Here is a 17,934-nt window from a genome sequence, read left to right as displayed (position 1 = left end):
GAATACTTTCATGGGGAGATAGATTCAATGTTTGTAATGGCTCAGCCATTCCCAGTCTCTATTCAAGCCTAAGTTGATTGTATCTAGTTTGCATATCAATTCAAGTTCAGCAGTTTCTCCTTGGAGTCTGTTTTTGAAGCTTTTCTGTTGCAAAATTGCCACCCTCAGGTCTGTTACTGACTGACCAGACAGGCTAAAGTGTTCTCCTACTGGTTTTTGAATGTTATGATTCCTGACATCAGATTTGTGTCTGTTTATTCTTTTGCGTAGAAACCTGTCATTTTGTACAAAGTACACCATGTGAGGTATCATTTTGTAAGTCGTGATCTGTTGATCAATAATATCCTGTTGAATTGTAGGTACTATCATTGTACGTGAAGTTATGAAGGATTGTTATATGAGTATTACCGAAATATATTGTGAGGTTGGGAACGCCCACGGCTAGCCTTTCAGTCACAACAAAGGAGTAGCCATCATCAGCCAGATGGTCGTTAATGGCTCATCAGTATACAATCCATTATCCCAGAGGCTTCTTTGAGCAGGCAGTCTGCCCCCATGGCGTATGTAACACACATCACAGCAATGAGCTTTCTAGCAGCTGGAAAAAATATAAGAGAGGGAAAGTGACATCACTTGACCTGACCCCCTTTCTCCCCCTGCACCCATCTAAACACCTGGAAGAATATCTGGAAGAAAAAGGACTTTGAACTGGGGAAGAATGGTCCCAGGGTGGAAGGGTGTCCAGGCTGTATTGAGGAACTGTAATCTGCTTGTACCATGTGTTAGGGTGAGCTACTGCTTGATTCAAATCTTGCTTAGTCTGCTGAAGTTAAAATTTAGATTTTATTTCGTAGGTAGGTACTCCCGAGGGGAGTAGCTTGCAGCGCTGCGAGCGAGCGTGCGGCGCAGATTACACTGGCGCTTTACAGCGCTGCACTCGCTGCGCTGGGGGAGTGTGTGTGTGTGTGTGCGCGCGCGCGCGTGTGTGTGTGCGCGTTTTCACACTCCTGAACACAGCAAGTTGCAGCGCTGTACAGCACCAGTGTAGCAAAGGTCTCAGTTGGGAATGTCCCTGCCTGTGGATGGCTGTGTAAGTGCAGTGCCTGTCAGTGTGAGAAGCAGCCCAGACTGGTGGAACCGGAGGGCTCAGCGGTCCAAAGTCCAGGCCGCACCCTGGGGACCTCGTCACACCATGGAATTGCTTCTGGCTTTTCTACACTCAGCCATATTTTTTAATATTCTTTTGGGAATTATGTTCATCACTCAGCTTCAGAGGATAACAATTAGGGCCCCATTCCTGCAAAGGATTCACACGTGCTTAATTTTATGCACTGTGAGTAGTCTCACCGACTGCAATGCGAGCATTCACAGTACATAAAATTAAGCGCATGCATAAATCTTTGCTAGATCAGAGTCTAATATAGTTCTTATAGTACATAAAAGAAAGCAATAGTGCTGCTTGAGTCTGGGGCTGGGATATTTCTAGGAAACAGTAAAGAGGGATAAAAACTGAAAATAAAGCTCAGAATGGAAGTTGCTTGTTTTGATTACTATACAGTAAGTGAAGATTTAAACAATGTAAGAAGCTGCCACATGTGACCGAGGGAGAATTTAGAACCACATGTTTTGCAGATTCACACAGAACCGGGGGGAGGGAGGGGGGAAATACAGTCATAGTGACCAAGAATGGAGATGGACGTAGCAGCTGGAATGGCTTTGAAATATCAAGAAGCAGGTACGTTTTTTATTTTGAATTATCACTACTCAAAACAAAACAACCCACCCTTTTCCCTTTAGAAATTAAACCAGCTGAATCTGTTAAGCTGGCTACAGGCCTAGAGGACTATTAAAGAACTAGCTTTCAACAAGTACATAAGCCTCTTTAGCTTGAATCTCTTTTGTGCCAGCAGAGCTGGATCTCAATTCAGTGAACCTTGAACTGAATGTTTGGAACTCAAGAAGTAAAACCAGAACTTTGGTGAAGCAGCCAGTTACTGTTCCCCTCCACTGCCATGGTTCCCAGCATCCTACATTGCATCCTTTGCATTGTTCTGCAATGGTGATCTAGGAGGACCTAACTTTAGGGGAAAAGGGGTTACCATCCAGTTCAAACCTCTTTGAGCAGGAGAGCTGCTAAAGAGGAATAAGGTAAATAGTGTTCATATTGAGTAAGTCTTCAATATTTTCTCATGACCTTTAGTTACCTTCTGGAAGGAGGAGGAAAACAGATCATGTGATTAGTTCCACCGGGCCACATTAATCCCTAGTATCAATAAATTTGGCCCACTGATGTAAATGGGCCTATTTGGATGAGATAAGCAAGGAGGATTTGGCCCCAAATGGAGGAAAGACTGTCTTGTAGTGAAGAGGAATGTAAGAGAAATGAATCAGGAAGATTATATGGATGTATTTTCCTCATGTACAAAATTATTGACAGATACTGTTTCTGTACATGGCAGTTTTTCACAGAGAAGACAGGGGCCACGATACTGATAAGTGCTCTCCGGAGATATTTTTATTCCAATGAAGCATTAATCAATTTAATTTATACAGCACTCAATTTTCCCAGACCCAAGAACCAAAACACTTGTGCCTTGATATTCAGAGTCCCTGACCACCACAAATCCTATTGCAGTTAATAGAAGCTAGAGGTGCTTCGCATCTTTGGGAAAAAAAAAAAAAGGCCCTTAGTGCACAATACAACAGTTGTAAACAAACAATTATAAGCCACACTAAAATTGCCACCCTGTTAATACAGATGGCTTGTTAACTCGTCACCAGCTGTGCTGATCACTCCTTAAACATTTTGCTAAGAAGGTGAGACAATGGCAAAGGAAATACATAAACCAAAGATGTGGATCTCTAAGCAACCCATAAGGAATGGGACTGCCCTCCACCCAGCTGCACTGAGAGATGCATTTATAAAACTGAAAGATTTCCGCAATACATAAACAAATAATAACAGATCTGAATGTCCTATAAGTCCCAATTGTACTGAAAAAAGAGCACAAAGACCTCACTATAACTATACCCACCTTACAAGGATGTTTTCCAATCACATCTAAAAACCAAATACAGTATATCAATTATTTGCCATGTTAAATGATTAAAAACATTCAATGGCTCTATAGAAATCTTACTGTTTTGACCCATGTAACATTTCAGGGAGAATCCTAGTACCCCGATTTGCATCAGCTAAGGATCTGTATCTTCACTTACCTCAGAGCAATGCCAATTTACACCAGCTGAGGATCTGTCTCATTACGTTTTATATATATTCAGTTATTCATTTCAAAACCCATGATGAACACATTCTCTCCCCCTCTCCCTGAACGCAATCAATAAGTAGCCTATAGACGTACATTAATCTAAAAATACCTGTCTCACAACCAAATACAGCAGACGCACAGAGGAGTTGGTGAGTCATCTTAGAAGGAAAATGTGATTTGTATGCTCAATTGAACTATTGACCTGCCTTTGGCCTGGATAAGGAAAGTGAAGTAAGTGTGTAACCAAGTATTTTAAGAATTCTACTGGTGGGAGAAACTCTAGTGGTCAGTGCTGTGCTATCTCCCAAATGCATCACTGAGCCCTGTCTCTTTGAAGGAGGGGTCAGTGATCGTCTCATCTAACTGCAGACAAGCCCATTAAACACTTGTTACCATGGGCTGCAGAGTGAATGCATCAAAGTTTTATTGACAGGGCCTAAAACGTCTCAAGCCTGATTTTTCGCTGTCCTGCACCTTGTGTGCTCCCTTACTCTTGTGCAGGGTGGGTGTAAAAGACTATCATTCTGATTCCCCACTTTGTACAGGCGTAAGGCAGCAGAAAACCAAGCCCTTAGTCCAACACAGGGAGAACTCTCTCAGCTCTATATTCGGTGGAGTTCATACCACAAGTGCCACGGGTGCTGCACATCCCATGTATTTTCATAAGCCTGCCTCCCTCCTTTTCCTTTCCATCCTTCTTAGGACTTGGGTTTTTTGAGTGATGACATTTTCTACTGTACGATTCATAGATGCCTGGTGACAGGCACTCTATAAATAGCTTGAATACATACATACCCATAGTTACCTGGGACAGAGTATAAAAAGAAGCAGTAAATTGAGAGGAAAAAGGTGCACACACACCCGTAACAGCTAGGTTTAACAGGCAGAGTAAGATGCAGGTACACATAGCTTAATGGCACGTGGCGAGCCAGCATTCAACTTTGGCCTGTAAAACGTTTAAGCCTCCCTCCCCATGTATTTGAAGGTTACATACCAGCTAGAGATCTGTTATCTGATTTTGCAGTCTTCAAGAAATGGGACTGTACGCCTGGCATCGCTCATGAAAATCTTAGCCGATATTTGCCCAGGGCTTTGGAGACAAAGCAGAACTATGGTATTGTATTATTAGGGGTGGGCCTGGACCATGCCTCAGGACTGGCACACTGATGAAGTTCGGATCCAGATCTGAACTCTGCTGCTTGGGCCAATTTTTACTAGACTATTATTATTCATTTTGATGATGATGTTGTTGTAAGAAAACAAGGATTTTTGTAGCTGTAATAACTCAGCAATATCTAGGGTATTGTCCCTTCCCTATACAAGCCCTCTTTTGTTAGTCTGTCTCTTCATTCATATTAAGCCTGGCCAAACCTTTCAGCATTCACTTTATAAAGGCGTCTGCTAACTACACTCTGTAATTTGAATTGCAAAGGTTGTAAGTGACCTGATCTCTGCAGGTTGCTTGAAGGTATCCCCAGACCCAGTCCCTCCCAAACCCACCAATCACCCCTCTCCAAAACACAGACTGCCTCTTCTACCTTGTGGTTTTCCTCGAGCTTGTTTGGGGAGTGAGGCCTGTCTTTTGCAGGAGAAGTGAGGGAGGAGATTCACTATTGGCTCAGCTGTGTCAATACACTCAACATGCTGCCCCAACTATCCTGAACATGGGCTGAGGTTTGCAGAGGCATGAAGTGTTTCAGTTGAAGTAGGTTTGAAGTTCAAGGCATGCATTTTACATAGCTGCACCTCACATGTTATGCACATAAATTTAGTTGGGTATTAATCAGTACGAAAGCAAAAGCTAAACCAAGGCTTTACCCCCTAAAGACTCCAGCTTAGTTTGCCAGGTCTTCTGTAAAGTTCTGTTTGTGGCTACATTTTACTGGGCTTGGAGGCAAGGGGAGTTTATAAAAAAAAAAAAAAAAAAAAAACAAACAAACCACACCACACCTTTTGGATCATGTTTTCCAGTTGTATGGCTTGAGATGGAAGTTTATATTTAGGACCGCGTAAAGGAGGTCTGAGGCTGTACTGCCCTGAGAGAGACAGTGACCAGGCAAACTCAAATGTACATGCCCTCTATACTATTAAACGGGAAGCTCAACAGTATACCTAGAATTGATTTAGCAAAGCAAAAGACGGAAAAGAATGGTGCAAAATTTGTACGATATTTTCCTACTTATCTTTTTCTTCACAATTCTTTTTATTAGCCTAAATGTAAGGGGATTGTTGCCCCCTTACTAACAGTCAGTGTGGGGGTTTTGGTTGGCTACCTCCCAGCACTAAAAGGGGAAGGGTCGATGGCAAATCAGGAGCCTGAGACTGACAGTCCCCAGGAACAATGGGGAGAGGCCAATGCTCCAGGTCAGCCTGATTGACAGGGCGGGCAGGCTAATCAGGGAGTCAGGAGGCCAGAGGGGTCCTGTCCTCCGTGTGAACTGGAATGGCCTGGGTCAGACAGAGTGGGGCCGAGCTAAGGAGAGAGCAGGGGCCTGAGCTAAGTTGCTGGAAGCAGAGCTGCAGCCCCAAAGCCAGAGAACAGCCCAGAGAGAGCTGCCCTGCCCTGGGAGGAGAGCTGCAGCAACCGGAGCCAGAGGGGCCAGACAAGCAGCCAGGAAGCAGGTCAGAGCTGGGAGCAGCGTCACAGAAGCAGCCTGCAGAGCAGACCTGTGCTGGGGGCTGAGCTGTAGCAACCAGAGCCAGAGAAGCAGCCCAGGGAGCTGAAGGCAGAGCAGCAGCAGCAGCAGCAGCCGCCGTGTTGAGGCCGAGTGGAGCTGGAGCTGGAGCCGTCCGGAGCTGGGTGCGGTGAGCAGCTGGGGAGAGTGAGGGCCACCCTGGGCAGTGGGCCCAGCGCAGGGAGACGCCTCAGCCAAGTGGCTCTGCAGGCCAGACTTGGAGGGGGATCGTAACCCTGTCAGGGCGGGGGCGACACTAGGAAGAAGGGTCCTGCCACCTAGAGCCTGAGAGCGTGTGGCCACCGCCAGAGCAAGTGTCCAACCCACAGCGTCCCTGCAGCACAACCAGGGCCGGAGAAGGAGCCTGGGACCTACAAGGAACAGACTGTGAACTGCCCTGACGTTCCAGAGACACTGTTCGTAATGTTCCCTGCCACAGAGCAGGGTGATGTGTTTTCCTTGAACCTTTCCTATTTTTCCTTATTCTTTTTTAAAATTAATTGTTAATTAAACAACTTGTATTTGCTTTAAATTGTATGAAATGATCAGTGGGTCAAGGAGGTGCCCAGTGCAGAGAGAGTACCCTGGAGCGGGGACACCCTAGCCCCTGACCTAGGTGAGCCCCCCCAGGAATCCTGGGCCCAGCCTTGTCGGGGTTTACAAGGACTCTGCCAGACAGGAGAGTGGAAGGGGAGTTCTCAAGGGCAGGGAGGCCTCTGGGTAAAGGAAGTGGGAGCGAGGACTCAGATCCTTTCACTAGCCCACTTCACCGGGGTAGTGCAGAAGCCAGGAAAGTTCCCCACAATAGCGGGACCATTCCCCCGCTTACATAAAACACCTGATTGAAAACCCCAATGACTGGATGGATGTTTGGAGGAAGCCCTTATTCAGTCAGGTCTTAATTTAGTGTTGCCTTCTGAGAGTTTTAAAAATGACTTGGGTCCAGACACCTACCTCCAGATGTCTTTAATGTGAGTTAGGCACCTAACTACCTTTGAGGATCTGGGCCTTAGGAGCACCTGTAGCTTCCACCAACTTCAGCTGGGGCAGTATTTGTGCTGAGCACATCTGAAAGTCAGGCCCTTTGTGATTTGCCAGGCTGCTAAAACTCTTGATATTATGGCTCTTCATCTACAATTGCATGCGCTAAGGATGGAGGGTCAGATCTTCCTTTCTGATCCATTAGCCAGACACCTCTACTTGTTAGCATTAAGATCAATGCACAGCTTTTACTACGCAGGAATTATTAACAAATTGAAAACAGAGATGTGCTAGTGCCAACACAAGAATACATTAAAAGGTTCTCCACGGCTGACATGTCACATGCTTTAACATGGGAACAGTTTATTGCTGTCATTACTAGGTTTTTTTTTTTAAATAAAACTTGTGTAATGACTCAGCAATTCTACTGAATCCATCCCACTAATTCCACTGTGCCCTCCGATACAGCAAAAGTTCTGTAATTAGGCATCCATTTGCAAACAAGTGCCCATTGGCCTGGAGCAGTGAACCGCGGCCAGTGGGAGCCGCGATCGGCGGAACCTGCGGACACGGCAGGTAAACAAACCGTCCCGGCCCGCTAGGGGCTTTCCCTGAACAAGCAGCGGCCCAAGTTTGAAAACCACTGGTCCACACTACACTATTCACGTAGCTGAAGTTGCATATCTTAGATTGACCCCACGTGGTAGTGTAGACAAGCCCTAAGAGTAGAAACCAGTCTACCTTTCCATTTCTGCATGATGCTGCTGTAGACCAGTAGGAACATTTCAATTTTGATAATTTTATACTGAATGACTCCTCATCATGGGATAATTACTGATGAAGCCAGCTAAGAACAGAAACTTTAAGCATTCAGAAAAAGGACTATGTAATTCGACAGAAGCGGAACATAGAGAACTGTAGCCAGCCACGGTGGCATGGCTGCTGGCCTTTCCTGCCCCGGAGACAAGGATTAATGTTTTAGTTTTCATTCAAATGTTTGTTATAAGACTGCCAAAGTTCTAAGCCACTAATTTTACTAGTGGTCTTTCACCACTTTCACTAGAGATACAATGACTTACAAAGCCATGTACACAAATATAGTGGAACAGATAAGAAATTAACTGCAATCTACATTTAGTGTGTGGGGGATTATATTTTTAAAATGTTTGCTTAGCAAAGTGCCTATGGGTTCACTTAATCAAGCCAAGTATCCATATACAACCAGACTGCATAGTGACAAGCATTAAACAAAGAAGAATGTGTGTGTGTGTGTGTGTGTGTGCGCGCGCGCATTAGGTCTGTGTTGAACCTACAACATTTTAATTTGCAAACTAAATCCTGCAGTTTGTTTTGGAGGGGTTAAAAGGAAATCAAACCCCACAAGTCCACTTGGGCATTCAAGTTCAGCATATTTAAATCTCCAAAGTGACAGGAGATAGTCACATTAAACATAGTCAATAAGAGTTTGGGATTTGATATCCAATGTGCCTGTGACCATCGTCCTCCGCTTGTGAATCTTTGGCCAACACAGACTGGTTGTTAGCACAGCTGGGAAGCCAGTGAACCTTCCTCCCCTTAGCTGGCCTCCTGTGCTCCATCATTCCCTCAGCAGTGCCAGTTACCTGAAATATCTGTGGGGCATGAGAGGGCTAAGAAGGGAAGATATCCTGGGACTTCTTGGGGGAGGCATAGGTCTAGGAGCATGTGCGCACACACACTTTCCCATATGTAAGCGGAGGAATGGTCCCGCTATTGTGGGGAACTTTCCTGGCTTCTGCACTACCCCTGTGAAGTGGGCTAGCGAAAGGATCCGAGTCCTCGCTCCCACTTCCTTTACCCAGAGGCCTCCCTGCCCTTGAGGACTCCCCTTCCACTCTCCTGTCTGGCAGAGTCCTCGTAAACCCCGACAAGGCTGGGCCCAGGATTCCTGGGGGGCTCAACCCCCAACCCTGCTGTGGTCACCCAGGACAGGGGCTAGGTTGTCCCCACTCCAGGGTACTCTCTCTGCACTGGGCACCTCCCTGACCCACTGATCATTTCATACAATTTAAAGCAAATACAAGTTGTTTAACAATTAATTTTAAAAAAGAATAAGGAAAAATGGGAAAGGTTAAAGGAAAACACATCACCCTGCTCTGTGGCAGGGAACATCACAAACAGTGTCTCTGGAACGTCAGGGCAGTTCAGTCTGTTTCTTGTAGGTCCCAGGCTCCTTCTCCGGCCCTGGCTGTGCTGCAGGGACGCTGTGGGTTGGACACTTGCTCTGGCAGTGGCCACACGCTCTCAGGCTCTAGGTGGCAGGACCCTTTTCCCCCAGCATTGCCCCCACCCTGTCAGGGTTACGATCCCCCTCCGAGTCTGGCCTGCAAGGCCTCTTGGCTGAGGCGTCTCCCTGCGCTGGGCCCACTGCCCAGGGTCCCCCTCACTCTCCCCAGCTGCTCACCGCACCCAGCTCCGGACGACTCCAGCTCCACTCGGCCTCAGCACGGCTGCTGCTGCTCTGCCTCCAGCTCCCTGGGCTGCTTCTCTGGCCTCCCTGGCTCTGGTTGCTGCAGCTCTGCCCCCAGGACAGGTCTGCTCTGCAGGCTGCTTCTGTGACTCTGCTCCCAGCTCTCACCTGCTTCCTGGCTGCTTGTCTGGCCCCTCTGGCTCCGGTTGCTGCAGCTCTCCTCCCAGGGCAGGTCAGCTCTCTCTGGGCTGTGCTCTGGCTTTGGGGCTGCAGCTCTGCTTCCAGCAACTTAGCTCAGGCCCCTGCTCTCTCCTTAGCTCGGCCCCACTCTGTCTGATCCAGGCAACTCCAGTTCACACGGAGAACGGGACCCCCCCAGCCCCCTGACTCCCTGATTAGCCTGCCCGCCCTGTCAATCAGGCTGACCTGGAGCATTGGCCTCTCCCCATTGTTCCTGGGGACTGTCAGTCTCAGGCTCCTGATTTGCCATCAACCCTTCCCCTTTTAGTGCTGGGAGCTAGCCAACCAAAACACCCCCACTGAATGTTAGTAAGGGGGCAACAGCCCCCTTACACATAGGCAAGAAGTGGGTTTTGAAGCTAAGTTGGACACGTCTCATAAAATGCTATTTAAATAGTTAGCCAGTCTCTGGTACTATTTTTTTTTTTTTAAAGTCATGCTTAATGCCAAGCAAGAACCATGGTTAAAAACAGAACGCAAGATGCTAGGTCCAAAACTTGAGATCCTTGCTTAATTTTTTTACACTGTCATTACCCAGGAAAACTCAAACTGATTTCTATGTGCTTTTGCCTAAGGGCTGAATAAAATCAGAGTAGTAGAGTTCAATCATCGCGGGCTGGGTTCCCTCTCAAAGTGACACGATTAGCATTACGAAGTTTGCACTGATCAAATACTCTGGGTAAGCAGAAGAAAACCTTACCTACATCAGGAGGCTTCTATCATCTCAGCCTGACAAACACGTCTCAGAAAAGCTGTTTCAGAAGAATTCTGCACACTAGGGGAACCGACAACTTTTATATACCTAGTCCCAATACAACTCATTCAAAAGCCTTGCTGGGCAATCTAGAGCTCTAGCAATAGCCTGAGCCATTTTATGCAGACGGATTTTAGAATCACAACTAGACAACTCTTACATGAAGAGCAAATGCCTTAAACTTGATAAAACTCTCTTTGTTTTTGCAGCTGAGCTTCTCACCCCTTTGCATAGCCATATTTACATCTTCAGTCACCTGTGGAATTACCACCTTCAGGAATTTGAGCCTTCATCACAGCAAGTACTAGATCCCCTTCCCCCCTTTATGACTGTTAGAAGACATCTGAAAAAACAGGAACACAATCCACAAACAATTTTTGTGGCTAATATTTCATCCTTATAAAGCTACTGTATAAAGGTTTTAAAAGGGTTCCTCCCTCCCACCCCCAAGTAAAAATTAACAGAAATGCATTAGAAATTATTCTTTCACAGTGAAAAAAGATCTTGAGTTACATTATATATAAGCTTCCATTCAATATTATGCAGTCCTTCTTTTTGCTCAGCTTGTGCCCTGCCTTTCCTCAAGCGGGATGTGCCTAGAAGGAAGTAAAATGTATGCCCTACCTTTCTGGAGCCACTTAGAGAGCCTACTGCTTGTGCGATTTCGCAGCTGCTAACTAGCTAAAGCTTTCCTCCTTTTATAAGAGACCTACCGCCAATGCAAGAGTCCTTGCTCTGTTCTGCAGTGGGGCAGAAATTACAACACTTGAGTACTGAAGCAATCAACAGATTCTGCAACTAAGTCCTACCTCTATGCAAGTCCAAGATAAACAGACTTTCAGTGCTGGGGTGAACTGGTTAGGCTCTCAGAACATATATTTTGCCTTTGATCCAATTAGCTCATTGTTGAGAATAAATATGCCAAGATCTTGGGCAGAAATACTTGTTAGGGAACTGCTGCTAACTCCAGAATGTCTCACCCTCTCCCCATCTGCAAACTGTGGAAAGTAGTTAAGCTAGGCTAATATCAGCTTAGTCTGCATTAGAGACATCACCACTACTCAGAAAGTAACCCTTGATGTACCAAATATTTTAGTTCATGAAGGCAGATTGCTCTATTTCAGTATAGTTTTCAGTGACTTATAACACCATGCTTAAGTCTAGACAACACGCAACATTGATTGCTTAATGATTCTGACACAAATGTATGTGAAATAGATTTTGAAAGCTTTGTAACTCCTGGCCATATGAAATGAGGACAAAGGTTTTTGGTTGTAAATCTGTAACAATAAATACAGAGTTTTTAGAAGACAGAAGGGAGGACCCTCTTTTGCTAAGTAACGACCAGAAAATGAAGACAAACTGAAGCTTCTGACACTAAGTAAATCAGTGGAGTTTTTGTATGTTGAAAGAATGAACACAAACTAAAAACTTATTCCAAAAATATCTTAATAAAATGCTTCAAGAACAAACCTACTTACGCAGACTATTGCCAACACAGTTATTACGTTCAATGGGCTGCAGATAAACATTGTTTTAGCCAGAGTGGCTTTTTGTCAAGGGTACGCTAGTCAGCAATAAAATCTCTAGAAAAGCTTTTCTAATTCATTAATGTTACTTCTCTGAAGAATTCTACAGTAAGAGTCTCTATTTATGGAGGCAGAGTGGTAGAGACATAATGGTAACAAATGGATGCAAAAATTTGAAGCAACGGTCACTGATTTGACTCAAATATAGCTACTGTGCAATCAAACTTAAAGAATTGCCTTGGCAACAACGATGTAAGTCGAAAATTTTATTTTCAAAGACCTTTGGGACAGATCACTCTAGTGATTTAAATGAGGCCATGTCAATTTACATAAGCTAAGGATCTGGCCCCTTATTTCAAACTGGCTATAAAATGGCAGATGCTCTTAAAGCTAGTTAAAAATATATTTATTAGGTGTCCTCAGGGTCAAACCCAACTCTAGGAAAGGATACTCCAATAGTATGAGACAGTTGCTTTTTCCTAATTGAGGTGTCGGCTTGCACAGCAGAATCTTCATAGTCAGAGAGGCAGACAAAGGCAGCACGTGGGGCATTCCATGAGAGCAGTAGCTCAAAGGAGAGGTACAAATATAGATTTTTAAACTTGTGTCCGTTTAAAAAGAAATTTACTTTCCAATAATACGTGGTCGCCATCTTTTCCAGCAGGGCTTTATGGGTAAATATATGTATTTACTGGTACCTCTTGAAGAGAGCACTCTCATTTACTGTCTGGGCAGCTCACCCGCAGCTTGCAGTACTTGGTATTGCCTAAACAGAGCCAGAAAGGGCTTTAGAATTTATTATTAGAAATCCCCTGCCACTTTGTGGTGAAGTGTTCTGCCTTTTAGAAGGGTAGAAGTGCCTAGTGGTCAGCCCACCCCTTCACACAGCATGGCCCTTTAAGCATCTGAAAAGTCGGATTATATATACAAGGACTTGGGAGAGAGGAAGTGATCCCAGCAGTAAATAGAGTCCAGGGGGAAATCCCATTACTATTTCTTAATGGGCCCGAGGCCAGGAGCCTTGCAGAGTGGGAGGGGCAAGGTTTTCCTCTCCCCAGCCAACTGAGGATGAGCTGGGAGAAGGGGATCAGCACAAAGGTTGCCTCCTCTCTCTCCTGGCAGTGTAGCTACCAGTAGGAGAAAGTTGCCTCTGAGCCTAGAGAATAAGTGGGGACAGTGGAGAGAGAACCCGGCTAAGGCCCTACAGCAGACTAACTCACAACCCAGATCCAGGAAGAGGGCTGGTGCTCCTGCCACAGAGAGAGACAGTGCCTGAAAGGTAGTCCTGAGAGTACTGGGAACAGGACTCTGACTACAGGCTTCAGAGGAAACCCAAAAATCAGAGAAGCTTTTGTTGATTTGTGACGTTTGTTCTGGACTATTTTGCATGAGGTTTGATAATAAACCAACCCCAAGCAGGGTATTATTGAATCAGGAGGGCCTTGAGGGGAGTTATTGGGTTTCTAAGAGGGGAAACTGAGGCAGAGTGTAGCTATACCAGCAAATCCTCTTAGTATAGATATAGCTTATACCAGCAGAAAGTGCTTTTGCCAGAATAGCTTATATTTGTTACCTGAGCAAAATAAGCTATATCCGCAAAATCACTTTATTGCCCATATGGCTGAATCTACACTAGGGCTTTTACCACTATAAGATTGTTGTGCTCCCAATCTCTCCCCCCAAACTCTATCCAACATTGCTATACCAGCAAAAGCTTCTAATACAGACCTGACCTTAACAAGCCAGACAGACAAAGGGTGGGAGAAAAGAATTATCACCCTCATTTCACAAATGGTAACCAACATACAGAAAGGGCAAGTCATTTGGCCAATGTCACATTAGAAGTCTCTAGCAAAACCAGGAATTTAACTCTGACTTTTTCAATCCTCATCCATTGCCTTAATCATATCACCAACCTTTCTTCACCGAAATACGACACTGCCCAAACACAAAGTGATTAAGCAAAACAGATATTCTGTTCCACACACTTGATGGTAGATACACTGCAAGAACTGACTTTTGGTGGAACAGCATTAGAAGAAATGCAACACGGTGCCAGGGAAGAAAATTGAGTTTGGGTTTCCTACTGTCAAGGCAGATGGAGAGTGACTGCACTGCAGAGATGACATAACCACTATGCAATTTGAATGGTGCTCACGTCACTCCCTGCCAGACAATTTGCAGAGTAGACTAATACTTATTGTAGCTTTAGAGGAAGCCAAGTTCCTTTCTTGGATCAGTGATCTAGGGCAGTGGTTCTCAAACTAGGGCCACCGCCTGTTCAGTGAAAGCCCCTGGCGGGCCGGGCCGGTTTGTGTACCTGCCACGTCCGCAGGTTTGGCCGATTGTGTCTCCCACCTGCCGCGGTTCGCCGCTCCAGGCCAATGGGGGTTGCAGGAAGCGGCACGGACCAAGGGACATGCTGGCCACCCTTCCTGCAGCCCCCATTGGCCTGGAGCAGCAAACTGCGACCAGTGGGAGCCGCGATCGGCCGTACCTGCGGACGCGGCAGGTAAATAAACTAGCCCGGCCCACTGGGGTCTTTCCCTGAACAAGCGGTGACCCTAGTTTGAGAACCATGGATCTAGGGAACAGCACTAGCCCTCTCACTCTCTGTTACAGTAGCTGCAGACTTGCCAACCTTCTACATCCAGAAGGAGGTTTACATACAGATACTGAAAAATGTTCAGGCTATCTGTGGGCACCCTCAGAGAGGACATGTTCTTTTGCAGGACTTCAAGGGGTTTGAAAGCACGGCAAGTAACACATAAATAATAATAGTTTTCTCTAAGAGCACTTAGCTTCAGACCTCAAAGGGTGTTTCAAGTACCAATAATGTAAATGAAGTAAATAATGTGAAATTGAAGTATGGAGAAGACAAAGGCCTTATTTTAGGAGGTGCCGAGTACCCAAAACTCCAGCTGAAGTCAATGGGAGTTGCAGATGCTCAGCACCTCAGGCAGGTGCTAAGGCCCAGATTTTTAAAGGTATTTAGGCATTGTGGGGCTCAACATTGCAATACCTAAATGATTTAGGAGCCTAAATCTCATTTTCAGAAGGGATGTAGGCACGTAGGCGTCTAAATCCCATTGACTGCTCCTAAATACCTTTAAAATTCTGGTCCTAACTTCTACTTTAATACAAATATGATGAATACTTACTGAGGCCTAAGCATGTTAAATGAGCTAGAATTTATCTTAATACAGTCCACAAATACAAAGAATGTAACCTCTACATTTTGTGCTGACTGTTCCTCATTACGGACCTGATGCAAAGCCCAGAGGTCAATGGAAAGCCGCCAAACGTCTTCACTGGGCTTTGGCTCAAGTCATAATTCTCCAGACAGAAAACAGTTATATTGGTAAGTGAAAATATTTTTTAAATGTCTCCAGTCAAACAAAACTTTTTGACAGAAATACATAAATATACTAACTGGGCTTCTCTTATGTACATCCCACCTTATTATGCCATACCAAATTGTATGCAGAACACCAAGTTTGCTTTGAAATTTAAATTTAAATTGTCTCACTCAAACCTATGGGGATAAGTATCTTGTCCCAACAATAAAGTGATACTAGACTCCAGGGGACTGATCTTAAGCTTGTCATAGTCAGCAGAAAGACACCTACTGACTTCAGTGTGTACTGGATTGGGTCCTTAGTGTAATTTCATTCTTCCCCTATTTTACAATCCCATATTAATCTAAACATCAGGATTAGCACTTGTGGTTATGCAGCTGATTTAGATAATGATTGCTCATACTCCTTTTTACAACACTGTTTTTCAACCTAGCAGAGTGCTATAATCACTGATAGAAACCTCAAAGCAACAACCCTATTAATAAGTGGCTTAATAAATCATATGCCTATGGAAAAACCTGTCACTATTAGAAATGATAAATATGGAAAACATCCATTTATTAAATTAATGGAAGTCACACAAAAACTTTGTAAGCATTCAGTCTTAACATTTCCCTTATTATAAGGCCATCGTTGTCTGTACTACTCTTATTTATTATTATTTTATATTTGAATTGATTATGCTGTATATATTTTTGACCATTTATGAAAAATGGCAGAAGGAAATATGTGTTATGAATGGAGTGTTAACTTAATAAATGGATACTAATGTGAGACCTGCAGATGATCATCCCCCTCCCCCCCCGATTTCCTTATTCTACAAATACATGAGAGAATGAGACAATAGATCTTCAAAGTGCTTTACAAAGGAGGTAAGGTGAATGAGGTAATATTTTTATTGGACCAACTTCTTTCACCAGCAGAAGTTGGTCCAATAAACGATACAACCTCACCCATTTGTCTCTCTCGTGTTTTAATTGATATTTCAAAATAATCATGAGAACTTTTCTATTCATATTAGGTTTGGTAAAATTTCCTCATAACCTATATGTGAGCACACACACAAGTACACTTTTAGTTCATTTTGCAGCTTATATATTTCTTCCATTATTTCTTTGTTCAGAAGAGTCTCTATAACTAGGCTACATCTCACATAAAAGATCTTCCCTTTTCCTGTTGCAAAAGGCAGCCCCTAAAATCTACTCTCTAGATGTTTTTCATGGTCTCTAAAGCATTCTGCTTGCTCAGATCTCTTCTTGGCAAAATAAGTAAAGTTTTCAAAGTGTTAAAGTACAGCGCTAAGTGCTCAGACAGCTTATTCTTCAGTCTCAATGGCTGAGAACTTTGCCTTTTCAATCGTGTTTGAGCAAATAAAGTGAATAGAGAATATGCAAATAGCCTTTCCTAAATGAAACACAAGACTGAATTGTTGTTGGCAGGTCACAGTATCACACCACCCTCACCAGCCTGTCAACTGAAAGGACTTTTAAAAAAAAAACATTATAATCATCATTCAGATAGCTGGCTGGAAAGTTCAGTCAGAATAAGGCTGTTCTCAATACACAACAAAAAAATCCTTTCAGGCAAAATAAAATTAGGGCTCAAGCATTACACTGAAGTGCAGTTGGAAGGTTATTTTTGTTCACTCAGACTGGATATGGTGGCTTTGATATTTTTTTATTTTTTTTTTTTACTGCAAGACTATTCCAGGCCATTCCCAATCTGCTGTCTTGTCAGAGCAAACTAGGAAGGCCAATTACAAAACTCCAACCCTTTACTAAAGGGACAAAATGTGCCAAATAGCTGACAAGTTGCATTGCTGCTGTCTTCTAAAACAAAAGGAAAGCCAGTTCATACTGAAAGCCCTTATGGAAAAGTCAGGGATAAAACCAATAGGTAAAAATTAAAATGATTCATGGATATTACTCTAAAACGCCCCCAATAATATAATAGAGAATGAGATCATTTGGATAGAATTTGTGAGCCAATCTACAGAATTCAACAGACAGTTACAATCCAAGTTGTACAATTCTAAAGGCTGGTCTAAATATTCTATAAAGTGTTGATAATTATCAACTGAGTTCTGTAGGACTTTTCCATAATTATTGAATAGAGAAGTTTACCTAAAAGTTATCTCCTCGGTGTAGCGTTGAATCATGTTTTGTATAGTAACACTTAGCTTCCACTATAGGACATTTCAGATGTCTAAAATTTGGGAGAGATGTATTAGTGTTTTTGTTTTCTTTTTCTTTACTAATTTAAGATGGGATTTTTTAAAGTGTCAATGATTTAAGAGCACAAATCCCATTGACTTTCAATGAGATTTTCACTCCGAAGGGATGGTCTCCACCGTTAATTTGCACTGAAATGACTAAATCAGTTATTTTATTATTTCAGTGCAAGTCTGTGTGTGGACGCTTATTTCAGATTCAGATTAGCTGAAATTGTTAAGCAATTGATTTATTCTACATCAAAATAGGATACTTTTATTCTGAAACGAGTGTCCACACACAGACTTGCACCAAAAAACCCAAAAGGGGTGAATTAAAATTGATTTAGTTATTTCAGTACCAATTTGTATATACATCCGTCCTTAGGTGCTTTTGTAAAATCCCACCCCAGGAGGCCAAATTGCGGCAATGAATACTCTCATTCAAACTTTGCTGATGCAGTCGGTC

At 43.8% G+C, this 17,934-nt stretch overlaps 1 protein-coding gene across 8 annotated transcripts in view; it reads right to left on the bottom strand.

The window, feature by feature from the left end:
• The window catches only part of ACSL6 (acyl-CoA synthetase long chain family member 6), a 115,434-nt gene that overhangs the window by 71,166 nt on the left and 26,334 nt on the right, over positions 1–17,934 (bottom strand). The window contains exon 1 of one of the 8 annotated variants that reach the window (XM_042850028.2): positions 10,993–11,051. The exons of 6 other annotated variants lie outside the window; for them this stretch is intronic. The gene's annotated coding sequence lies outside the window, so the exon portion shown is untranslated. Of the gene's footprint in view, positions 1–408; positions 523–10,992; positions 11,052–17,934 lie in introns of those variants that run through there. One more of the 8 variants, XM_042850026.2, reaches the window with a different exon arrangement.

The sequence above is a fragment of the Chrysemys picta genome, chromosome 8 (assembly GCF_011386835.1).
Source record: "Chrysemys picta bellii isolate R12L10 chromosome 8, ASM1138683v2, whole genome shotgun sequence".
NCBI lineage: Eukaryota > Metazoa > Chordata > Testudines > Emydidae > Chrysemys > Chrysemys picta.
Note: the sequence above shows the minus strand (reverse complement) of the source record. Positions and strands in the feature narration are given on the sequence as shown.